Raw genomic sequence first — 24,174 nt, 5'->3', positions numbered from 1 at the left:
CAAAACATGCAACATTCTCCTATTTGTGAATTTTAATTTTATAACAGAATTTACGGCTATACTCTAATAATGTTAAATCTTTTATAATATTAAAAAGAAAAAAAGTAATTGAAAAGACGAACTTTCATAGAATAATAAATATAGAAATCCTTATAATGTTGTTTGCAAAAATGTTTTTAGCTAATTTGTGTGGTAATGAAAATAGCCGTTTTTGGCTTCAATCAATCCTCGGCATGAATTATAATGTATGTAACATTTGATGCACACAGAAAGCTTGATTTCGAAGTAATCAGTTTTTGTTTACATGAAGGCATAAAGGATTATGCTTTTTAGTAGATGTAAGATGCGAGATTTTGCTCAACCTTTTTTGACCAAATAGTTATCCATCAAGCTGTGTTTAAATTTATAATTGAAAAGTTTAAAAAGAATTTTTAAAAAAAGCCATTTTTAACCATATATTCAATTATTAAGCTGTATTTCAACTGAACGATTTATTTTATTTTTGCTGAAGAAATCAAAAAGTAATTTCAACCATATTCCCAACCATTTACTTAACGTCAAATTTATGGTTAATAAATTTAAAGCTGCATCGCCTCGTTTTCAACCAGATACCAAACTATTAAGCTATTATAAAGTTTCAACCATTTATAAAAATTGTGGATGAAATTATAAAGACGTTTCTCACAACCGTCAAACAAGCATCAAACAAGCTGTGGTTAAAATTAAACTTTTTATAAAAAATTTAGCAGAACTTATAAGGAGTTTTCTCACAACCATTAAGCAACTATAAAGCTATTGTAAAGTTTCAATCTTTGTAAATACTGAAAAAGTCATTTAAAAATGTTTTGGTTTTATAGCAAGCCGAAAAGAAAATTTATTGAAGATGCAAGAAGAACAAATAGATATATTACTTTTAGAGAAGCAAATACAAGACAAAAGTAATTATGTTAGAACAACAAAATGAAGTGAATGCTTGAGTGACGGTAGAACTATAAAAGGGATTTGTATTTACTTTAGAGCTAAAACATATTTGGAAGGAGAGAAGAAGAAAAGAAGACGAAGTTTTAAAGAAAAAGTTTTAAGAAAGTTTTAAGAAGAAATTTAAAAAGAGAGAAAATTTTGTGATGAGAAAAAGACTTTGATGAACAAGCAGTTTAATAAGCAGTTGAATAAATGAAGAAAAGAAGAAGAATTTAATATTGATTAAAGAAGAATAACCAGAAGATTAAAAAAAAGAAGAGATATTTGTAATAAAAAAGAAGATATAAAAAAGAGGAGTAATTAATATAAACATTTTTGAACACTGCAAGAAGCGTAAGAGAATATTATTTGTATTATATAAACGTTATGAGCAAAAGGGTGCTAACCATTACACCCTGATAGAACGTTTGTTGAGTTTTATTATGTAACGGAATATACTGGTGAGGAAAAGCCATCCTAAACAAGTCTTTAACTAGTTGCAGACGTCTAGACGAGTTAAAGATAAGTCACTTACGTCTTAAAGTCGTCTCATGTTGGGTGGGTAGCGGTTCCTTAAATTGACTTAATTTTGTTTTGAAAATCACTCAGTTTTCTGCGAATAATCTTTTTATTTTCGCAAAATTATGTAATAAAAAAGAATTGGAAAAATAATTTTATGAAGGAAATCAACCACCTTGATTTTTGTCAAATCAAGGTGGTTGATTTCCTTCATAAAATTATTTTTCCAATTCTTTTTTATTACATAAATCTACGGAATCAAAAATAAAAAACCGAAAGAAACATCTGGAAAAGTTTTTGGCTTTTGTCGACATAAAGTCAATTCTGCGGTCGATCCGATGCCCCAAATTGCAATAAGATCTGTTTATGAAACAACATTTTTAAAAAAATTTTATAATTGACCAAAACTTTGCTGTGCAATATACCGACGTCATAAACTCGTCGTCGGAAAGAAACTTTAAAATCACTGGGGAAAAGAGGACTTTTTACGAAAAAGTATAAAATAAACGAAAATTAAAGGAAACGATATAAAATAAAGAAATTGCTGTTACTTTTAAAAAAATTAGTGTCGCTTTATGATTAACTTAAACTTTTATCCCTCTGTGGGGCCTGCGCCCCATCTTGGGTAAAACTGATATCTCAAATCTTGACTGCGCTCTACCTACACCTCTTCAACCATTTTTTAAAATTAGTCTGTTAAAAGAATTTTCAAAGCTTTTTGGTTTCTTGGCTTTGTGTCTGTATTTAAGCAGCATACCTAAAGGAGGCCCTTTTAGTTCGCCATTTTACTGCTTCAAAAATCCTATAAACACTTAAGAATGAAAGTGTTATAGAATATAACACTTGTTAAAGTGTTAAAGTGTTATTTAAGTGTTAAAGTACTTAGGAGATACGTTTGAATTTTAAAGGATAATGAAAAAATTATACTGTTGCAAAGGTATCGAGCATGTTCTTTAATCAGTTACAAGAAGGGCAAACAATCAGTCCCAGCTCTATCAAAATCTGCTGTAAATAAATAATAGCCGTCTTAAATTTTTATTGAAATCAGCAATAAATTTAGTGATTCTAATCATTAGAAATGAATTAAACATTTCTTTCTAATGATTATCAATACTAAATTTGTTGCTGGTGTTAAAAAAATTTTTTCTCTGCGTTTTTAACCCAATTTTAATTCTATTTAATATGACAATACACATATTGTATTTTGGTAGCACGACACAAAAATAAGGAATCTAAATTCTTTTTTGCGAGCAATAAAATTTATGGGTGAACCTCAAACGTTTAATCGATTTTCCCCTAAAGCAATGGCTTTTTGTTCTTTTAGCTTTTGTTAATCCTTTGGGGATGGCAGATGTAGATAACTTTTGAGTTATCTAGTTTGGGGTTAGTGATGTAAAACACCAGATGCGAAGTTTTTCCAGTAAAATCCTAAGTTTTTTTTAATGCATAGTTTGCAAGGAAAAAATTGCGCGAAGCTATAAACGATGAAAAAATTACAAGATATTATAACCGTTTTTCATTCCTGCTCTTGAACCATATTTTCAGAAAAAGGTTCGTTTCTTATCGGAAAAAGTTTAAAATTTTCTAATATTTAAGATTTTTCTTCGTAAAGCACATCAAACTTTACGCTCTTCTTAATTTTATTTTTTAATCTAATTTAGACTTTGGTAATACAGTGCAAAAAACCTCCTGGAGCCGTTAAAGTTTCAACTTCGGATTTGAGGTCAAAAGATGTTTGATTAATTCCATTGGGAAGTTATAAAACTTGTTTTTAAAACTTGACGCGTGTTTGGAAAAACTGTATGGAGTAAAATCGGCGCAAATAGATCGCCGGAGCATTAAAAACCAAACAACTTTAAGTTTTCAGAGTTTATTTTTCTTTTTTTACATGAGATACAAATTAGAAAAAAAAGCAAATAACAGTTAAAAAGATACTTAAGAAATTGATAAATGGAATTGGAAAATATGCAATTACACTATATGCATTTTCACACTATATTCTTTTGTCACTTTTTCCCTCCAGTTTTATAGCGGACTGATAAAGAAAAAAAAAAATTTTAATAAATAAATATAAATAAAAAAAAATATTTGAGGATTTTTTTTTTGTAGGATAGGATTTTTTAAGCGAGATAACGTATTCACTTAAAATATTGGATTCGACGAATTTTTTACCCTAAATCTAAAGGCTGATATTTTGAAGTTATAAGATTATGGAAATTTCTTTGAGGACTGTAACTTATAAAAGTAATTCTATACTACATTATAAAAGAAATTCTTCACTACATTATAAAAGTAATTCTTTACTGCATTATAGGAAGCTTAATAGAAAATTCTTCTATTCTGAGATTATTACGTTCGTTCTACAAAAGGATACCGTTCTGACAATTATCACTTGTTACGTAACTTAAAACTTGTTGAGTTATCGCGCTACAATTATCCGTCCTGTCATTGCCACAGCCAATTAATATATTATCAGATCTCCCTAAAAAAATATTCTTTGCGAATTTAAAGCAATAATATTATGAAATTGACCTTATGTTTTTCAAAAAATAAACGTTCGCAAAAACTATTATGCTATTGGATACTATTTTTAGAGCGTGGGTAAACAAATTCCTCGAGTAATTAATTTCATTGAAATTCATTGAAATTCATTGAAATTCAATGAATTTCAATGAATTCCATGAAATTCTTAAGGAACTTCTTTGAAAACCTGACATTCTTATCTATATCACATGAATATGATAATTATGTCAAATATATAGAAAAGAATTGCTAATAACTTAACGGTTGTTAATAATATCAAAAAAGGTTGTTAAAACTTTTATATTTATTTGAGAGCATCCTATTATCGCGTGATGCCAGTCTTCCTTCATCACGCTTTAAAACGTTTCAAAACTCAACGCAAATCCAAACCAAAAGAATGTTTTGTTTTCAGCAAACGAAACAAACATTAGAAATGAGATTTTCTGACAGTTGCACCTTACCCTGTTTTATTTTTTTCAATGTCTTACTTTGTTTCAATACTAAACAAATAATTAAGTCGATTCACTTTGGTAAGATAAGGTCTCGTCATTTGATATACAAACTGGTTTTCTATTTGCTTAAGTTTTTGCATGATTACGAAATAAAACTCTTTGTTAACATGGTGTAACCTACATTAGAAATGTTGATTGTAAAGGACGCATTAGGCAGCGTTATGGAAAACAACCTGTAATCCTTATTTTCATGGTAATCAAAGGTGGAACCAAGCGCGTTTCAGGAAATATTGCAACGTTACTGTAGCCGTTAATTTTAAAAGAGAAATTACGCAATAAATTTTTCCATTGTTTCAGCAGGCGCCCGTGAACCACCTGCTAACTGCAATTTCGAACGGTATAAATTGATTGACAAACGCGGTTAACATTCTCTTTGAACTTGCAACTTGATGCGACTCGTGAAGTAGAGAATCTTCAAAGAAGTCCAAAATGCTTTCACAACGCATATCACTCTCGTTGAACTAGACATTTCATTTGTTACAATGGATTGAAGTTTTTCTTCACGTAAGTTCATCTTTTGTTAAAATATCGTTTTCAAGTGAAATTCTGCCCGATTTAAAAGAATTTATTTTTTTGGAATTTTTTTTTTAATTTTTTTTTTCGAAGTAAACGAACAAAACAGTCGCATTATATTTATGAACTCATTTATGACGGTTTCAATCTTAGTTTGTTAATGACATTGACTTTTTTTTTTTAATTTAAGTATTAAATCCTAACTATGATATGTTTTATTTACAACTATGACTCCATCCATTTTTACATGTTCAAGTTTTATGCAAACATGCGATGAAACAAAGCGGTGCTCCGCCTAATCTGAAACAGTAGCGTCGCGTGCTTAAATAAAAATAAAATTTGTCAATCTCGGAAGAATACTGGAATAAGTTGTTACGATAGCTTACTAAGATAACCATAGAAGTTAACATTTAAAAAGTATATTACAAAATAGTTATTTTCCGAGCTGACATTTTAAACAGAAAAGATTCTAAAAGAGAAAGTTTTAGTTTGCAAATTGTGTCAGTTTTTTTTTTTTTTTAACTTGACATCAAACTTCATCACTTATTTTAAAATGATTACTGTGAGGATAGTAGATAATGAACGAAAAGTGTTCGACCATTTCAACCACTTCTCTTAGATATAATGTACTGTAAATAATGTACTTAAATATAATGTACTGTAAATAATGTATTTAAATATAATGTACTGTAAATACTTTGTACTGCTGACTCCTTTGCTCTCATAACTATGCCAAAAGAATAGCGTAATTAAAATTCGAAATTTTAATGTTTAAAGTAAATTCGAGAAGCTTGTTTTTATAAATGAAATCCCAGTATTTCAAATTCGGGGAGTGGGGTGGGTGGGGTGGTTAAGGTATTAATAAAATATTACTGTTTCAAATAGTCTTTTTTTAAAAATTCTTTTAACGAAAAGTAGAAATTAAAAATCGTTTTTATTCATTTTCTACTCCAAAGGTTTATTGTCTGGAACATCCTTATAAATGTATTTATATTTTTCGCTTGAAGCCATTCGAAGCAAGTCGACAGCTATGAAGTTGTTCATTTACTTTTAGTTAAATTATATTTAAACCTGAAAGCAAACTTCATCCGAAGTTCTCTCAGCTTTTTCTCATTCACACGAATATGGTTAATTCTGTTACTCTTATTATGCTAATACCTGTTACAGTGGTTTTTTTTAGAGGTCTTGTGTTGTCTTGCTGTAGGTGTTGAAGAAACTGAAGTGAAATAATAAAATATGCGAAGTGAAATGATTTAAAAAAAATAAGGTTATGTTAAAGTTGGCTAGTATCAATCTGACTTAAAAATAATATCATGTAACGTTGTATTTAGTGCAAAGTTTGAACAGCTCAACAGTTATCAACAGCTATCGGTTTTGAATGTATTCGCTGTTTTCAAGTCGATCCTTCTTGCACAATTGTTTCGTCGCAATTATTTTAGGTAACTAAATTTCCTCTTCTACAGAGTTTTTAATTTTGTTGCTATCTATTGCTGCAATGTTTCGTTGCTTTGTTGCTACGTTAAACATTATTGAGCTGAAAAGTTTATTAATCTGGAAAAATTAAGTCGCGAAATTATTTCAGCACCCCCTCATGATAGCAAACAAGTGGATAAAGGGTGAATGATGGGATAAACAATCCTAAATTACCTTATCGTATCTCAACCAGTTCAGTCTAATGATGGGATTAATGATGGGATAAACAATCCTAAATTACCTTATCGTATCTCAACCAGTTCAGTCTAATGATGGGATTAATGATGGGATAAACAATCCTAAATTACCTTATCGTATCTCAACCAGTTCAGTCTAATGATGGGATTAATGATGGGATAAACAATCCTAAATTACCTTATCGTATCTCAACCAGTTCAGTCTAATGACGGGATTAATGATGGGATAAACAATCCTAAATTACCTTATCGTATCTCAACCAGTTCAGTCTAATGATGGGATTAATGATGGGATAAACAATCCTAAATTACCTTATCGTATCTCAACCAGTTCAGTCTAATGACGGGATTAATGATGGGATAAACAATCCTAAATTACCTTATCGTATCTCAACCTTCAGTCTAATGATGGGATTAATGATGGGATAAACAATCCTAAATTACCTTATCGTATCTCAACCTTCAGTCTAATGATGGGATTAATGATGGGATAAACAATCCTAAATTACCTTATCGTATCTCAACCAGTTCAGTCTAATGACGGGATTAATGATGGGATAAACAATCCTAAATTACCTTATCGTATCTCAACCAGTTCAGTCTAATGATGGGATTAATGATGGGATAAACAATCCTAAATTACCTTATCGTATCTCAACCAGTTCAGTCTAATGACGGGATTAATGATGGGATAAACAATCCTAAATTACCTTATCGTATCTCAACCTTCAGTCTAATGATGGGATTAATGATGGGATAAACAATCCTAAATTACCTTATCGTATCTCAACCTTCAGTCTAATGATGGGATTAATGATGGGATAAACAATCCTAAATTACCTTATCGTATCTCAACCAGTTCAGTCTAATGACGGGATTAATGATGGGATAAACAATCCTAAATTACCTTATCGTATCTCAACCAGTTCAGTTTAAGTTTAATCACTCAAATCAAATTTTTTAAATACTGAAAATGCTCAATTATCAGTAAGACAAACACTTTAAAAAAGTTTACTTAAAAAGATGCCTATCCCAATCTTACAAAGTTTTTAAATCATGGCATTTAAGATAACTTAAAAATTCCAAGAATTTAAACAAACTTTAGCGCGGGAAATTTTAAAGTGAAACTAAGGGTCTTTTCAGTGATCTCGCTCTTAATTACTTGGCGAGTTTTTCTCTGAATTTCCAATAGAAATTACATGAACGACTTAAATAGCTGTACTATTAGTCTCAATAAATAAAGGTAATATTTAGTATAATTATTTATAAACTATAATTATGCATAAACACAAATTAAATTAAGATATTTACAACAAGCTCTTTCAAAAGTCAACTAAGTATGCTCGAGATTTAAAAATGACCTTTAAGGAAATAAGTCTTATCACACTCTCTAATTATGGTTTACTTAATTTTTTCTGTGCAAGATTTGCACATTAAACAAGATGGGGACTAATTTAAGAATTCCAAATTGTACATTAGCAAGATCTCCCTGAAGTTCTAAGTGATTCTTTACAAAGGAATTATTAAAACACGAATATCTACTCCTTGCTCATTGTTTGCATCTTTACCAGAAGTTGCCAATAATAACATCCATAATGACAACAACTTTGCAAGTTCATTGAATTTTAAATTGAAATATTAATGCCTGAAGATATTTCACTAAAAAAGCAAGAAAGAGTTGAATGGTATAATTCATGTAAGAGATGCTTTCTTCACTAATTCTCTCTATGATATAACAATTAGGTATGGATTTTTAAACTAATGTTTTGAAAAAAAAAGTATTCAACTGTAATTTAGTGCTTTAGTAGCCATTTTGGTTTTAAGCACTTCCTCCACTCTGCACATAAAGTTTTAAATTTATAACTTAAAGCAATTTGGAGTAGGAAAAAGTTTCTCCTTGTTAAGTTTATTAACTGGTTTTTATGAAATTTTAAATTTAGATTTTGTTTAAGGTCTAGTAATACAAAAAGAAAAAAAGAATTACTATACATAGTTATTAAAAATTTTCTTTTTATTAAATTTATTTGAAAATAGAACTAAAAAAATACTAAGATGTTCTTACAGTTTTAGGTACAGAAAAAATCAACATGACACCCACTTCAAGCCTAAATGAAAAGAAGAATTATAAAGTTGATTTGAAAACTTGGAGGCACATAGAGTTGAAGTTTGCAAAGGTATTTCTTTTAGTTTTAAATCATTTTTCTTTTCCTAAGTTTTAAATCACAAATTGATTAAAGTTAGCAAAAATTTTATTTTCTTATATTGCTGAATAAAACTATTTACATACTGTTTTGGCCTGAATTCTTGAAAACTTCTTGGAAGCTGCTGACCGAATGTTAGCAATCTATTCTTTATTTAAAAATTGCATTTCACTATAGAAATCTACTCATAACTGAGAGAATGGAGGTTGTGGTGTGGTGGAAGACTTGTGGTTTTTAAAATTATGTGACTTTTGAAACAGAATTCTAAAGTGATTGCAGGATTAATTTCCTTGAAATCTTTTAGTGTTTTTAGATTAAAATCTACTTCTACACTTTTAATTTATTTAAATTCTATTTTATTTCTTAATCTTGTTTTTAGTTATTTAAAAAGTGAAAAATTTGTAAAAAAATTTACCTAACAACAAATAACAAGTAATTAGTTATTATTATTATTATTAGTTATTATAGTTAGTAGTTATTGTTATATTAGTTATTAGACATAAAGTTCTGTTAAAGAAGCAGGCTTATGTCAATGAAGGAACTATTTTATGTACTAGAGTTAGTAAAGTTGTAAAATTGGTGACTCATCCAAATTTCATAAAAGTTAACCCATATCTCTTAACTTAAAAGTTCAATTTACCACTTCTCATTTCATTAGGTACATTTTAAATTTTAGTGACCACTAAGAATCACCTCAAGAGTAATAGAATTGGTCGTGATTTCAGCAAAAAAAAATTCTGTAGCAAGTTTTAAAATTTTTCTACCTAATTAGAGTTAAAAGATTTCAGTGAATATAGGTTAATGGTCTTTAGAATGTATTAGCTGCAAGAATAATTTTATGTTTAGCTGAAAATCTTACTGGTAAATTACATTTTAAATGATCTTTTAGTTGTTGACTATCTTAGCACTTATGTAATAATTATCTCTTTAGTCACTTATTTCAATTTGTTTCATTTGATTTCTCATGAGAACTCTGCAGGTTGTAATTTCATTTTGTTCTTATTTTATAGTTAGGATTGTTTGCTCACTTTGTCTACTTATTTACATTTTAATACTTACAGTAGTACACTTATATTTTGGAACTGTCAACTTAATGAAATTTTTGATATATAGTTTTTATTTCTTTAGACATGTCATTGCCTTAATTTTCTTTGAGGAGAATTCCTTCAGATTATTAAGGTTTTTAAATATCTGATTTAGAGGCAACTTGAGAATTTTTTTGGCATTGTATCATTTTCGTTTCATCTTTAATTAAAAATTTATTTGGATATTCTACAGAAGAAAACACCAATCTTTCAGATAAGAAAGTAAAACCTCCCTTGTACAGTGACAGAAAAAAAGAAGTGAAGGAGAAGCAGCGATGGTAGAAGTAGAGGCAGCGATGGTAGAAGTAGAGGCAATCTTTTAAATAATTGGTTTTCATTTAGTTTTACATTTATAAATAAGATTTATTTGATTGTAAAGTTTTAAGTTTAATTTCTCAACTACTTTATTAAAATAAGTTTGAAATGTCAGTTCTTTTAATACTATTTGTTGGTAAATGTTGTATTTAGTTTTTACATCAGCTTTTGTTTACACTTTGTATACTTAGTTTTTTTATGCAGTTTGTATGTAGCTGTCTATGTGTAGTTGTCTGTGTATGTAGTTGTTTGTAAAAGTGTAGTTTATCACAGTATAACAGTTTATTTTATTATATTTATTAAATTAGTTTAGTATACTTAGTTTCTTTTTGTAGTTGTCTGTTTGTAGTTAGTTGTCTGTTTGTAGTTGTCTGTTGTCTGTAAAAGTATAGTTTATCACAGTATAACAGTTCATTTGATTATAGCTATTATATTAGTTTATTAATAATTATTGGTTAACAGATTGCAAAAGAAAAAGTTTTAAATGTTTTGCCAGTCAGAAGTTTTTTATTTCATCTTGAAGAATGTTTTTGATTTAGTTTCACATACATAAAGGTTTGAAACGTCAGTTCTTTAAACACTATTTGTTGGTAAAAGTTGTATTTAGTTTTTACATCAGCCTTTGTTTACTTAGTTTCTTTATGTTGTTGTCTGTTTGTAGTTCGTTGTCTGTTTGTAGTTAGTTGTCTTTTTGTAGATGTCTATTTGTAGTTGGTTGTCTTTTTGTAGATGTCTATTTGTAGTTGGTTGTCTGTTAGTAGTTGTCTGTTTTTGGTCTGTCGTCTGTTTGTAGTTAGCTGTCTGTAGTTGTCTATAAAAGCTTGATTTATCACATTACAGTTTATTTTACTATAGTTATTAAATTAGTTTAGTATACTTAGTTTCTTTATGTAGTTGTCTGTTTGTAGCTAGTTGTCTGTTTGTAGCTAGTTGTCTGTATGTAGCTAGTTGTCTGTAGTTGTCTATGAAAGCTTGATTTATCACAGTATTACAGTTTATTTTATTATAGTTATTAAATTAGTTTAGTATACTTAGTTTCTTTATGTAGTTGTCTGTTTGTAGTTAGTTGTCTGTTTGTAGTTGTCTGTTTGTAGTTGGTTGTCTGTTAATAGTTGTCTGTTTTTGGTCTGTTGTCTGTTTGTAGTTAGTTGTCTGTAGTTGTTTATAAAAGTTTGATTTATCACAGTATTACAGTTTATTTTATTACAGGTATTACATTAGTTTAATAATAATTATTGGTTAACAGACTGCAAAAGAAAAAGTTTTAAATGTTTTGCCAGTCAGAATTTTTTTATTTCCTCTTGAATGTTTTTGATTTAGTTTCACATATATAAAGGTTTGAAACGTTAGTTCTTTAAACACTATTTTGTTGGTAAAAGTTGTATTTAGTTTTTACATCAGCCTTTGTTTACTTAGTTTCTTTATGTAGTTGTCTGTTTGTAGTTAGTTGTCTGTTTGTAGTTAGTTATCTGTTTGTAGTTGTCTGTTTGTAGTTGTCTGTTTGTAGTTGGTTGTCTGTTAATAGTTAGTTGTCTGTTTTTATTCTGTTGTCTGTTTGTAGTTAGTTGTCTGTAGTTGTTTATAAAAGTTTGATTTATCACAGTATTACAGTTTATTTTATTATAGTTATTACATTAGTTTAATAATAATTATTGGTTAACAGACTGCAAAAGAAAAAGTTTTAAATGTTTTGCTAGTCAGAAATTTTTTATTTTGTCTTAAAGAATGTTTTCATGGCTTTTAAGAAAGTTTTTTCAAATATTAAGAACTTTTTTCTGGAACTATAGAGTCTGCTTCTGTTTTGCTTTTAGAAATCTGTTTAATGTGAAATATTGAAAATAGTTAAGCAATAGAAATTATTTACTCAGCTAGAAAATTCCAAGAAGTTAGTTTTTCATCTGAATTCTTGACATTTTTAAAGAATTTTTAGCTGAACAGTTGTTTTTTAGATTTAACACTTAGCTATAGTTTATAAAAGTATTAGCTTGTTAACTAAACTCTAGTTTATTATTAGTATCTGTCATAATATATCACCGTAATGTAAAAAAATAAAATAAAAAACAAAAAAAAACTTTTAAAATGCCCATTTTAATTTTTGATTTTTAAAGAAAGTTTTGAGTGAAAAACTTTCCATGAAAAAATTTGTTTTTTTTTGCCCTTGAATTTTTGTGAAATGAAATAAATTTAAACTTTTAAATTTTGAATTTTTACAATGATAAATGAATTTTGAAATGAAGTTTTGCAAATAATAAATCAATTTTCCTTGTGCACTTATTTAAATTTTCTTTCCTTTGTTGTGTGCAAGTTATGAGTTTCCTATGAGGTTTTTCTTGTGTTTGAGTTTTTGTTAGATACCTTTGATTGTTTTAAACTTTGTACTGTCTTGAGTTAGTTGTAAATTTTCAACTAATTTTTAGATTTTAATGTTTTGTTTACAACTCTCTTGTTTTGCTTTCAACTCCCTCGTTTTGTTAGATTTTATCAGGTAGTAAGTTTCATGGTATATAGTTCTGAATGCAGAATTAGATAAAGTTGAAGCCTGTAGTCAAATAGAGATTTTCTGCTTGTACTGAATTTTTTTGTTTTATTTACTTATGAAAGATGTAAAAGATTTCTATCGTTTAAAAAGTTAATTTGAATTGGCTTCAAATTAATTTATAGCTTAAAAAAATCGCACGATTTCAAGTGTGTGTAACTGAACCTTTTGGTCATTTTTTTCTGCTAATTCTATTTTATTTGACTAAAACCAACTCTAAAATACGATTTTAAATAGCTAGATGTAGTTGCTGTTTACACTGCAGCTTGAAATGTTTTAAAATAACACTCAGGATACAATATTACAAAAGGAAGATAATTTTAATGTTGAATGCTTAACAAATTTCATCTGATATAAATTTGAATGTATAAACAGATTAAAAGGAGAATTTAATATCACTTATTTGCTTTATTTTGCTTTGTTTTATTGATGCAGCAACTGTTTTAAATTAGTTAAAGCAACTATACCATAGAGATATATTTGAAATGTATCACAGGGAGAAATACAAATCAGTTATCCCGTTTATTCCTGGAAGTTTTATTTTCTGCAGGTACATTAATAGAATTGTTCTTTGTTTCAGATTCATTAAAATATTTTTATTGGAAGTTAAAAATATATAACAATATTCCTAATTCTCATATACCCTTAGTTTTTGAATACCTCATGGAGTCTTTGGCTAACTAATGTAATAGTTTCATGAGATGGCTAATTATGTCATGTATCTCATCCAGTGTTAAGAGGCTTATCTGAACACTATCTAGAAAATAAGATTTAATTTTGGTAGCATTTTCCTCACGTGAGGTTTTTTCTCCCCATGGGAACATTTTAAGCTGTGCAATTTTATTTTATTATTATATTATTATTATTTTAGCATTTCTCCCATGTTGTAAATGGCAGTTTATTAATTTTGATTTAGTTTTTTCCCTTTAATTAAGAATTAATTAAGTTCTCCTTTAGTTTCAACCAAATCTTATTCTGGCATTGAGTCAATAGACTTGTCAAATAAACCTCGTCTGATGGACAGTGCATCTTCTAGTTCTTCAAGTGACTTCGACTTGGCTGTTCCTTTCTCTACATTTGTGTTGTCACGTAGCAATGCACATTGATATGCTTATCACATTAATCCTCTCTCATCAGAATTTTCTACTGTAAATTCTGCATTTGTTTTATACTTTGGTAAGTACATCTATCAGAAAAATATGTGCAATTGTAATTTATCGGTAATAGTGTAGTATATTTGTATTAAAATATTTGTTTTATGATTATGCAATTGACTACTTATTCACTTACTTTTAAGTTACTGAATGAAAGTTATGTAAATAGCATAATTTCTTCTAAAATACTATCAATTTTTATTGTAAAGTGCTGAAATGTATTGCCCCACTGCAACTACTTCAAGCTCTAGCCTTTTCTAAACTAAGAGTTAGTCCATTATTTTGAAGAGGTTTACTCTTGTTTTATAAGTAAATTGAGGTGAACACGGTGTTGGAAGAAAGTTAAGCAACAAGTTTTTGTTCAGGAGAAAGTTGGTATTGTAATTATTCTTCAGTTTGAAATAGTTATGAGTTCTGAAAATCAGCAAAGAATGGTGTTAATGAAGGTAGTGAAATGTAAAACAGTTGCTCAAGTTTAAACTGACCAGGATGGATGATTCTGATCAAAATTCCAGAGATTCAGCTTTTTTAATTAGTCAAAGAGTTTTTGGCAGGAGTTGATATAATTTTAAAGAAGTAAATGTAAGTGAATAGCATAATCAAGTCACTAAAGTATGAACAAATATTTTCAGAACATATATTGATACCATTAAATTTTTTAATTGTAAGCATTTTTTAAAATTCTGATAAACCAACAATATAAGACCGACTTAACAAAAAAAATTTAAACTGTACTGTTCGATGTAGAATTTGATGGTGATTATCTGAAAAATAAAAGTAAAAAATTAGCAATAGTACATAAGATATCATAAAAATAGTTCTTCTGCATAAGTAAAACGTTTTCAAAATTCCAAATAGATTTTGGAATGCAATTTTTGTGTGTGTGCCAAAGTTAACGTTTTTACGTGCAAGTAATTAACATTTAACAATAATATTTTAAAATTACAAACTTAGAAACTAATGCTTTTAACCTTTTTATTGAATGTCTAAATATCTTATCTAAATGCTTGTTAACAAAAAAAATGTATAAAATAGATGATGCACACTCTGCATCAACACAATGTTATACCTTTATATTAAAACAAAAGTAACCTAAAATATTTCAAATCTCATTACCTAACTCTAAGCTAGAGATCTATGCTAGTACAAATTATTTACTCTCTTAAATTATATGCCATTTTTTGGTATTTGATATGTACATTCAGAATTAGGAACATGTGTTCCTTATTATAAAGGAAAAGTTTTCTTTTTAAATTTAAAAATTAACAATATTACAATAAATATACTTGTTGTTTATCATGGTCTGATTCAGTCTACTTTCCAGTTTATTCATTTAAAAAGTTAATATGAAATTCAAAAAGCAAGCGGAGTTATTCAATTTTAAGCACGATTTTGTTCAGAATAAGTGAAATCTATGGTAAGTAGCTTAACTGTCTCACATTCTTGAGATTCTTGAGAATCTCTGTATTTCTCTTCCATTGTTTTTCTTTTAATTTCTTTTTCAGCACTGAATATTATTATAATTCTACAAAAGATCATTCCAAAGTTATCTGACTTTTCTAAACTGAACACTATAGGTCCCTGAGTCAAATCTCTTATCCAATTGTCTATCTTTACAGTTTTAATAACTACTCAAGTGTACAAACAACTGCTTTATGCTGGATATTTATTTGATTTAGAAATAGCTTCCAGATATTAGTGTTCCTGTTTTTCCAATCAACTGTTATTCATGGTATTTTAAGGTTTTTGTTTTTACTTTTAGAGTGACTGTATCTGATGATGGATCAGGAGAGCTTGATGTACCATTAAAAGAAGTTATTTCCTTGCAGCTTTTTCAAAAATGGCAAAAAGTATCAGTCAAGTTATCTGATGGCTGTTACTATGATGGTTACATTTATGCATTGGATATGTAAGGACTTCTTTTGTTTTGATATATATCTCAAATAATTTCTTAACAGCAACCTAATCTAAAACAACATAGAACTGCAAATTGTGACGTATTTATGGGAGAAAAAGGGAATCTGGCCTACTAGTGAAACATGGTTCTTTTCATCTATGCCAAAAGGTTGTTTAATTTTTTTGCCTCGACTTTAATTTAGTTTGTTCATGTCAACTGTCATTTTAAAATTATTCAAATTTTTAGAAATATTTTAAGAATTGATCCACGTTATTGTAATTATGAGGTTTACTGCTATATTTAACAATCAACTTGCTAATTCAAAAATTGAGAGGGGGTGGGGTGGGAAAGTTTTATATATGTAAAATCATTATTTTTTTATTTTTTGTTTCACTTACAGTTTTAGCTTATTTACTGCTTCAGTTTTATAGTTGTAGTGTGGACAACCAAAACTTCTGCTATGTTATTTTTAGTGTGAATAATCAACACTTCTATTGTGTTAATTTTACTGGCAATAGTCGAATTGTTCAAAGAAGTTTTATCTGTTTCAAAAAAGCTCACGTTGATGGATTGCTGATGCATGACAATGAAGAAATAAAAAAATGTCAAACTATAAAATCATTTTAGAAAATTCCACTTGATTAGATTTGTATGAACAAAGTTTTTAGAATTACATAAATTTTCATTATCTATCCACTGTATCTGAATATAAAGAAAATGAGAGGAGATTAAAATAAGGCCATTAGTTGATAGGTTTTTGTAATAAATTCATCTTGAATATCAAGAAACATTCAAATAACATTCAAAATTGTAACAAAGTTGATAGTGAGACATTGTAATTGCTAAAGATTAAATCTTTTCAACCATATGTCCTCATAAAATTAATTGCCACTATCTTTATCTTTAAAGGGGTGATATGTTAAACATTTTAGAAAATGGTTTGTGAAAGTTTTTTATGTGGAACAATAAAATGATGACAGCTTTTTTAAAATAAAATAGAAATTATTTAAAGAGTCATTTAAAAATGGTATACAGATTTTGTCATTAGTGTCATTAGAATTATTTATTTCTTTAAGAATATCTTATGACATGTAAAAAAATTATATTTAAGGTGATAACAAGGGGGATCAAGGGAAAGTATCCAACTGAAGATCCTCTATTGTCAAGCAGCTGTATAAATAAGAAACCTCCTATTTTTCAAAATATGCTTTTCTTCATTACAGCCGCAGGTGACTTTTCAATGGCTTAAATAATTATTATTAGGACAAAGTCTCCTTAAACATCTCGCACTTTACATTCTTTAACATTTTATAACATACCTGAAACATAGCCAGATAAAACGATGGAATTGTAAACAAAGTATATATATAAATAATATAGTTTAATTTTAAAGTATTGGTTTTATTTTTATCAAGTCCTTATTATTTAGGAATATTCAAGTTAAAGGGTTGAAAATTTTTATTTCAAGAAATTTAATTTTGAACATTTACTGACAGTCTGCTTATACGTGCATCAAGATGCCAAAGAAGACACCAAGGATTTTGATTTAGTATTATCAAAAGCAGACTGTATACAAGTTGCACCAAGAATAATTGTGATCGACCGAACTCGGATCTTAAACTTCAGTCGGCTAAATTTAGATATTATACTATTATTGGCCAAAACGGTCCCAAGCGTTATTTGGGATGTATCCGCCTTTAACAAAAGTCCAATCCTCGCTTACAAATGGCTCGTTGCATGCTTAACAACGAACAAAAAAGTTGATGTTACTGCAAGTCCGTTCTCATATGAAACCTTTTTATCTTCACAAAACGAAAAGTGGAAAAAACGATCTTTATCTTACGTATGGATTCCACTTCCAATATTTTTACAATCGAAGCGAAACTAGGGGTTTTGTTTCTTGAATTGGAACGTGTTTTTATCTTAACTTTTCAAGATTATTATATTGCATGTAAATGTGACAGTTTTGTTTATTTGATCAAAAAATGCCCATTTCTTTTGAAAACTTTCCTTTATTACCAACATCTCCATTTTTTTTTTGCAGCTAAAATGTCCACCTGTAAAGGACGCTTCTGTGTGATCAGTAATTTTTCTGCTCATTTAAATCTAAGTTTTTACAAGCTCGGATAAAATTCTTAATCGGCAACTGGAAGTTTTTCTAAATGTTGAAGTTTCTTTAACATGTTTTGTTATGATATTTTGTTTTGATGTTTTGTCTTATTTCATATTAAGTGTTAATATTTAAAAAGGGAAATATTTTGTTATAACTAGAGATGATTTTTCCTTACCCTAAATTCTCTACAGATGATCACGCCCTTTAATTTACGCGAAAGTAGGAGGAAAGTATCTTTATAGTAATCCTTACAATATTTCTGCTCTATTAGATAAATCTATAATGCATATACGTTTTTAATTGTAATAGGAAGTGAATTTAAATGTAATAGGAAGTGAATGAGTAGCTTACACCGATCATCCTGATAAGAAAGACTCTAAAGGAATTATCCTGTAAACTACAGCTTAATCATATGAACTTTTTTGAAATACCTGAAGGTGTAGAGTTATGAATTAATTATGACTGTCAATCAGCCAAAATTTTGTGTGAGCTCATTTTTAGGTGTTTTCCTGAGAAAAACACCTAAAAATGAGCTCGCATAAAATTCATGTACAATGTCACTCATCTGACTGTCAATTGGTGACTTTATGTAAAAAGACAATTGAAGTTGATAAAGCCTACATATTCTAATAACGAGACATGTGAATAATATAGTGTGCAGCACAAGTGTCATATTTTTACTTTGGTTTCGTTTTGCGGAATTCTTTTTCTCAGCATTTTTTGCAGAATAAAATTATTAAGTTTAAGACATCCTCCACTGGCAAAAATGTAAACTATGTTCAAATTACCACCATGTGTTGAATTTTTATTGTTGATGCTGTACAAATTCAAGATTTAATGCTGCCATTTTAAGCAAAGAAAATTAAGCTTAGTTCTCCTGAGGTGAAAATGGCTGAAATCTAAAAATTGCACTGAGAACATTTAAGGTGGCTCACCCCCCATTAAAAATCAAAAAAAAAATTTTTTTTTTTGAATTATGTTATTTTAAGCATCGAAGTACAAAATCCATAATATATTTTTACTATTATATGCTTAAAAAGTAACAAAAAATACCATTTTTGTGGTTAATACAGTTTCCTACTCCTTAGCAACGTCATAGCAACGGTATAAACAACAAATTTATTCATTACTTCTGGAAGGTTTCAACTTTAAGTTTTGAAGTATTTTTCAATGTCAGATCTATTATGCTTTTCTACTGTTCTGTAAAATATAAAATTTCTTAAAAATATGCTCTGTAGCATTAATACAATGTAACTGAGCTGAAAACTATCTATCTGGATATGGCGAACAAAAGAAATAATATTAGAAATTTAAAGTGAAAATATCAAGGAAATAGGTATACATGGAGAGCAGAGGAAGTAAATGGTCGTAGCAGGAAATTAGAAACAACAAGTGTATCAAAGCTTAATAAATAACATGACTTAAGTGCTGCAACAAATTGTGATTCCAAAGTTGACAGTTTTTTCTTTATTTGTAACTTTAGAATTATTAAAAATGTATTTGAACAGTATTCTACATGCAGTGAGTGTAATAGCAAGCTAACTATTTTTCATAATGAATCTATAGGTATGGGATTTTCTATTGGAATTATAATACAATGTCCAAACTGTGACTTTGAAAGTACATTTTATTCATCACCATCTATAAATTGAAGTGCTTCCAGTTCAAAGCTAGTGACACAATTCAGAACTTTGTTGAAATGGCTATAAGACAAAATAAAAATAACCTACTGAGTATAGGAAACTCTGTAATAGCTGTACTTTACCATTGTACAAACTTTCCATATGAAGTCACTCGTCATCAATTTTGTTTAAAAGTGAAAAACAGTTGGTGCAAATGGCAATCAGATAACGTTATGGGTAAAACAAGCTATGGATAAAAAAATTAATTTACCTGTGACAATTATGGAGGAAATTAAACCTATTTTTCAAGAATTGTCAAACCCTGAAACGCTAAGAAAGTGTTTACATGGGATGACACAAAACTGCAAAGAGTCATTGAGTGGTTTCATTTGGAAGTGATGCCCTAAAACTACTTTTACTGCAAGGAAAATTCTTGGAATATCTGTTTATTCTTCTATTTTAAATTACAATGATGGATTTTCTTCTTTAAGTTGCATTTTTAAAATGCTTGGGTTTTCTGGAGGTGTTAATTTCGAAAAAAGGAGCTTATAAAAAAGATAAAAAGTGATAATCAAGTATGTCAAGAAAATTGACTGATATTAATAAAAAACGAAGAAAACATATAAGATCAATAAATGAAGGTTATTTAGACATTGAGAAAGAGAAGGATGATGTGAACTCTTATGCTAGTCGCAGTTTTTAGTAACTTTTTATAAAAAAAACTTTTTGTTTTTGTTGTTTTTTTTTTTAATAGTGTTTTTTAAGACTTATTTTAATATGTTTTTCTTACGAAAACGTTAATATCTTCAGTTTGGTTAAAGCTTTTTTCTTCAAATTTTCACAGTATGTGTATTAACTTATTTATGAGGGCTGGAACTAGAATTGTAATATTTTAAGTATAAATGAGTTAGTTTCAATGTAGTTTGTCAGACTGACACAGGCAATTAATCGATTTCAGCACATTTATTGCTGCCATTTTAGTTTTTTTTAACATTTGAAAAAAATTTTAGTTCCAGCCCTAAAGCAACTATTTAGCTACAATTTGGCAAAATATGGTGTAATAAGTGCAAATTTTACTCAAGATATCATTGTTTTAGATAAGGTAAGATTTTAGACAAATTATGCTGACTCAGCATCAAAAAATGCAAATTTAGGGTGGAATGCAAGAACCGAACTTCAAATTTGAAGTCGAACTTCAAACCTAAAGTGCGACTTGAGCGAATGCACAAAGCGAACTTCAACTCAAGTCAGACTTGAAAACCGCTAAAAATAGACCTTTTTCAAGTCTGACTTCAAACCAGACTTGAGAGAGCAAAAATTCCTTCCGAATGCAAGAACCCAACTTGAAATTTCAAGTCAGACTTCAAATCTCAAGTCTGACTTGAACGGAATGCAAGAAGCGAACTTGAACTGAAGTCAGACTTGAAAAACGAGAATTTTTGAATTTTCAAGTCATTTTTTCAAGTCTGCTCCAGACCAATCTTGAAACCAAACTTGAAAAAAAAAACAGACCGCCATTATCATTTTGCTGATGCGTAACAAAACTTTACTATTACTATATAACTTATTACAACCTTTGCAAGTATGAAAATGAGTTTTTAACAAGCAAAAGTAGTTACTTGGGCATATTGACCTAATTAATTTAGAAGGTTACATTGTGAAAGTATATTTTTAAATGAATTCATTACAGAAAACTGAATATTAACATTGCGAAAACGTGTCTTTTAAAACATCCTGTAACTCGTATGTAATGATTCAACATGTCATATTTTGATGCCATTAGAAATGTTTATTAGCTTTTTGAAATGTCGAACATCCTAGCATTATAAAAGGCTGTTGATTAAGGCACATTTTTGTGATACAGTATAAAAGTAAATTCCATTTAGTAATAAATAGTTGCAGTTATACAAAGAGGTGATACGTGTAAAAGGAGTAAAAGAGAGTTCATGAGAAGTAGTTACAATTACATGAAGTATTAAAAAAACTTTTTTTTAAATGTTCAAAAATGAATCGGTATGAGCTGAGTTTTAGAAGAAGAAGAAGAAAAAATAAGCCAAGTCACATACCAAGGTTTATTATTGACAGAGCTAATCCTTTAGAAGTTTACCACGGTATAGAATTTAAAAGGTGCTACAGATTTTCCAATAAAAACCTTTTTAATATTAGCTAATGACATTATTAACAACAATGTTAACAATCGAGGGTGCCCTCTTTCAACTGTACAACAACTGGCTATTGCATTTCGGTTTTATGCCACTGGTTCATTCCAAGTGAGTAGATATTCAAGAAATGGTATCAGAAAATAGCACCTTCTTATTGTAGATTTTACATTACGTTTTTAAATAACAACATTTTATACCAACAAATGATAATATACTTAAGTAACAATAAATAAACTCTCTTAGAGAATAACAGGAGATTTGGAAGAGCTGAAACTCAACTGGTTGTCCAGTGGTTTAGAACATTTCAATTCAAATGGCTAACAAAAGATATCAGTACATAAAGTTTCCAACAGAAGCTGATTCTTTGATAATTCAGCAAAAGTGATTATAAGTTTTCATGGATATCTGATTTTGCTATTTCGTACAAACTTCAAACTTTTCTTAGATAAAGAAAATATTTATATTTATCAACCATTATTTAGATTTTACCAAATTCAAGGATTCCCAGGATGTATAGAAGCAATTAATGAACACATCTTCCTATAATAATTCCTTGTGGAGAAAGCGCAGAAATTTATCGAAACAAAAAGGGATTTTTTTTTTAATTGCCAGGTCATTGCAGGTGCTTCATATGAAATTTTATCTGCTTGTGTTCAATGGCCTGGAAATGTTCAGGATTCATTTGTTTTTGCTAACTCAGCTATTAAACAAGTTTTAGAAGCTCGCCAACATGTTCATGTTTCAGGTGATTCTGGCTATCCTTATAAACAATATTTAATGACACCTTTTTCTAACCCAAAAATGAAAATGAAATCAGATACAATTACAACTTGAGAAGTACACACATGTTGAATGTTGTTGTTGAATATTGTTTTGGTATATCAAAAAAAAACAATCCCTTGCATTAACATTCCCTTAGGAACAAAACTGCAAAATTCCATAGCTATAATAATATCCTGTTTTGCGCTTCACAACATTGCCCTTCTACAAAATGATTATTGTGGAGGCAAAGAAATACAAAATAGCAATGAAGAATGTGGTGCTAAAGCATTCACTAAAGATATTTTTGCAGAAACAAAGCAAAAGTCAAATTTCAGACTTATTTTTTTAAAAAAAAAATTGTGTCTGATAATGGATAAAGGGTCTAATAACAAAAACATTATTTTCAAATATTTATAATACATATTATTTCAAAAGAATTACATTTTATATTTCAAAATAGTATTATATATGAAAAAAACAATTTCACTAAAAAATAAAGTGATAAATTAAAACATTCCAAAAACAATTTGGATCTGATATTGTTAGAAAATAATAATCCTCACATAGAATAATTCTGTTGTGTTGCTTTTTTAAAACTTTGTGAAAATTTTAACTGTGAAAATTTTCACAAAGTTTTGTTTGTATTGTTGCTTTTTCTGGAGAGAGTTTTTTTTTATATCATCTATTTCTATTTGTTTTTGCATTAGTTCTTTATCAAGATCATGAATTTCATTATATTGCTTTTTTGTATTTTTTTTTTATTAAGAGATTTTTGTTTAACGTTAAACTTTGTTTTTTTTTTCATGTGTTAATGAGCAAGATGCTATCAATAGTTTTTAAAAGTTTTCTTTTCTGTTTCTATAAGTTGCCCAATAATTTCAGAAGACCTGTCTCCATATGTGATCGCTATTGACTTACATATGTAAATGGTATATATATATATATATATATATATATATATATATATATATATATATATATATATATATATATACACACACACATAGTATTATGTAGTATCAGTATTGAGAAAACTAATTTTGTTTAAAGTAATTTTCTCAGTATTTTTAAAAAAAAAACCATTATTTTCATTAAAGTATTAGTAAAAAGATAAATAAAAATACATTGTAGTATAGTATCATCCCCAAAAAGCGTCAAAATAAGATTCTGCATTTTCTAGAACATTTGCATGTATTTTAATTCAAATGGAATCTGTTAAAATGGAGAAATCAAGAGAAATTGTCTTGATCACTTAAGTGGTACATATGACCAACCGTTGTTTACCAACAACTTAGGATTTGGAACTGAAAGTGCCAAGATGAATTTGTTTTTCTGATGAAAAATACATAGCAAGAACTTTTTTTTTTTTTACTGTTATTAACTTTTTATTTAATCGTATACTATACAAATATCATTACACGGAATTTGTTTCAGTAAAAGGTTTTTCCCGTAAAAAAAATCCATTACCGCTATTGGTTGCGAAGTGCATTTTCCGATAAACGCCCTAAATTCAACGCCTCGACTATTTTTCAAGTTCGACTTTCTCAAGCACGAACTTGAAATTTTCAAGTCTCGTTTACGCATTCGCTCAAGTCAATTTTTCAAGTCTGACTTGACAAAGTCGAACTTG

The 24,174-nt window shown here is 28.5% G+C and overlaps 2 long non-coding RNA genes across 4 annotated transcripts; both read left to right on the top strand.

Annotated features, from left to right (window-relative positions):
• Positions 1 to 4,880: 4,880 nt before the first annotated feature.
• LOC149877943 (uncharacterized) lies at positions 4,881 to 12,369 on the top strand. 3 transcript variants are annotated; one of them, XR_016448102.1, is made up of 5 exons: positions 4,882 to 5,018; positions 6,359 to 6,466; positions 8,762 to 8,871; positions 9,830 to 9,877; positions 10,099 to 12,369. It is a non-coding gene; the product is annotated as an uncharacterized LOC149877943 (long non-coding RNA). The 3 variants fall into 3 exon arrangements; XR_016448104.1 differs by having other exon boundaries at positions 10,027 to 12,369; XR_016448103.1 differs by lacking the exon at positions 9,830 to 9,877 and having other exon boundaries at positions 4,881 to 5,018.
• Positions 12,370 to 13,267: 898 nt separating this feature from the next.
• On the top strand, positions 13,268 to 17,114 carry LOC149877942 (uncharacterized). The gene is made up of 3 exons (XR_016448105.1): positions 13,268 to 13,384; positions 13,792 to 14,010; positions 15,751 to 17,114. It is a non-coding gene; the product is annotated as an uncharacterized LOC149877942 (long non-coding RNA).
• The last annotated feature ends 7,060 nt before the right edge of the window (positions 17,115 to 24,174 follow it).

The sequence above is a fragment of the Hydra viridissima genome, unplaced genomic scaffold (genome assembly GCF_058129835.1).
Source record: "Hydra viridissima isolate aposymbiotic clone 2 unplaced genomic scaffold, HvirCarnegie_v1 scaffold_16, whole genome shotgun sequence".
Taxonomy (NCBI): Eukaryota; Metazoa; Cnidaria; class Hydrozoa; order Anthoathecata; family Hydridae; genus Hydra; species Hydra viridissima.
Note: the sequence above shows the minus strand (reverse complement) of the source record. Positions and strands in the feature narration are given on the sequence as shown.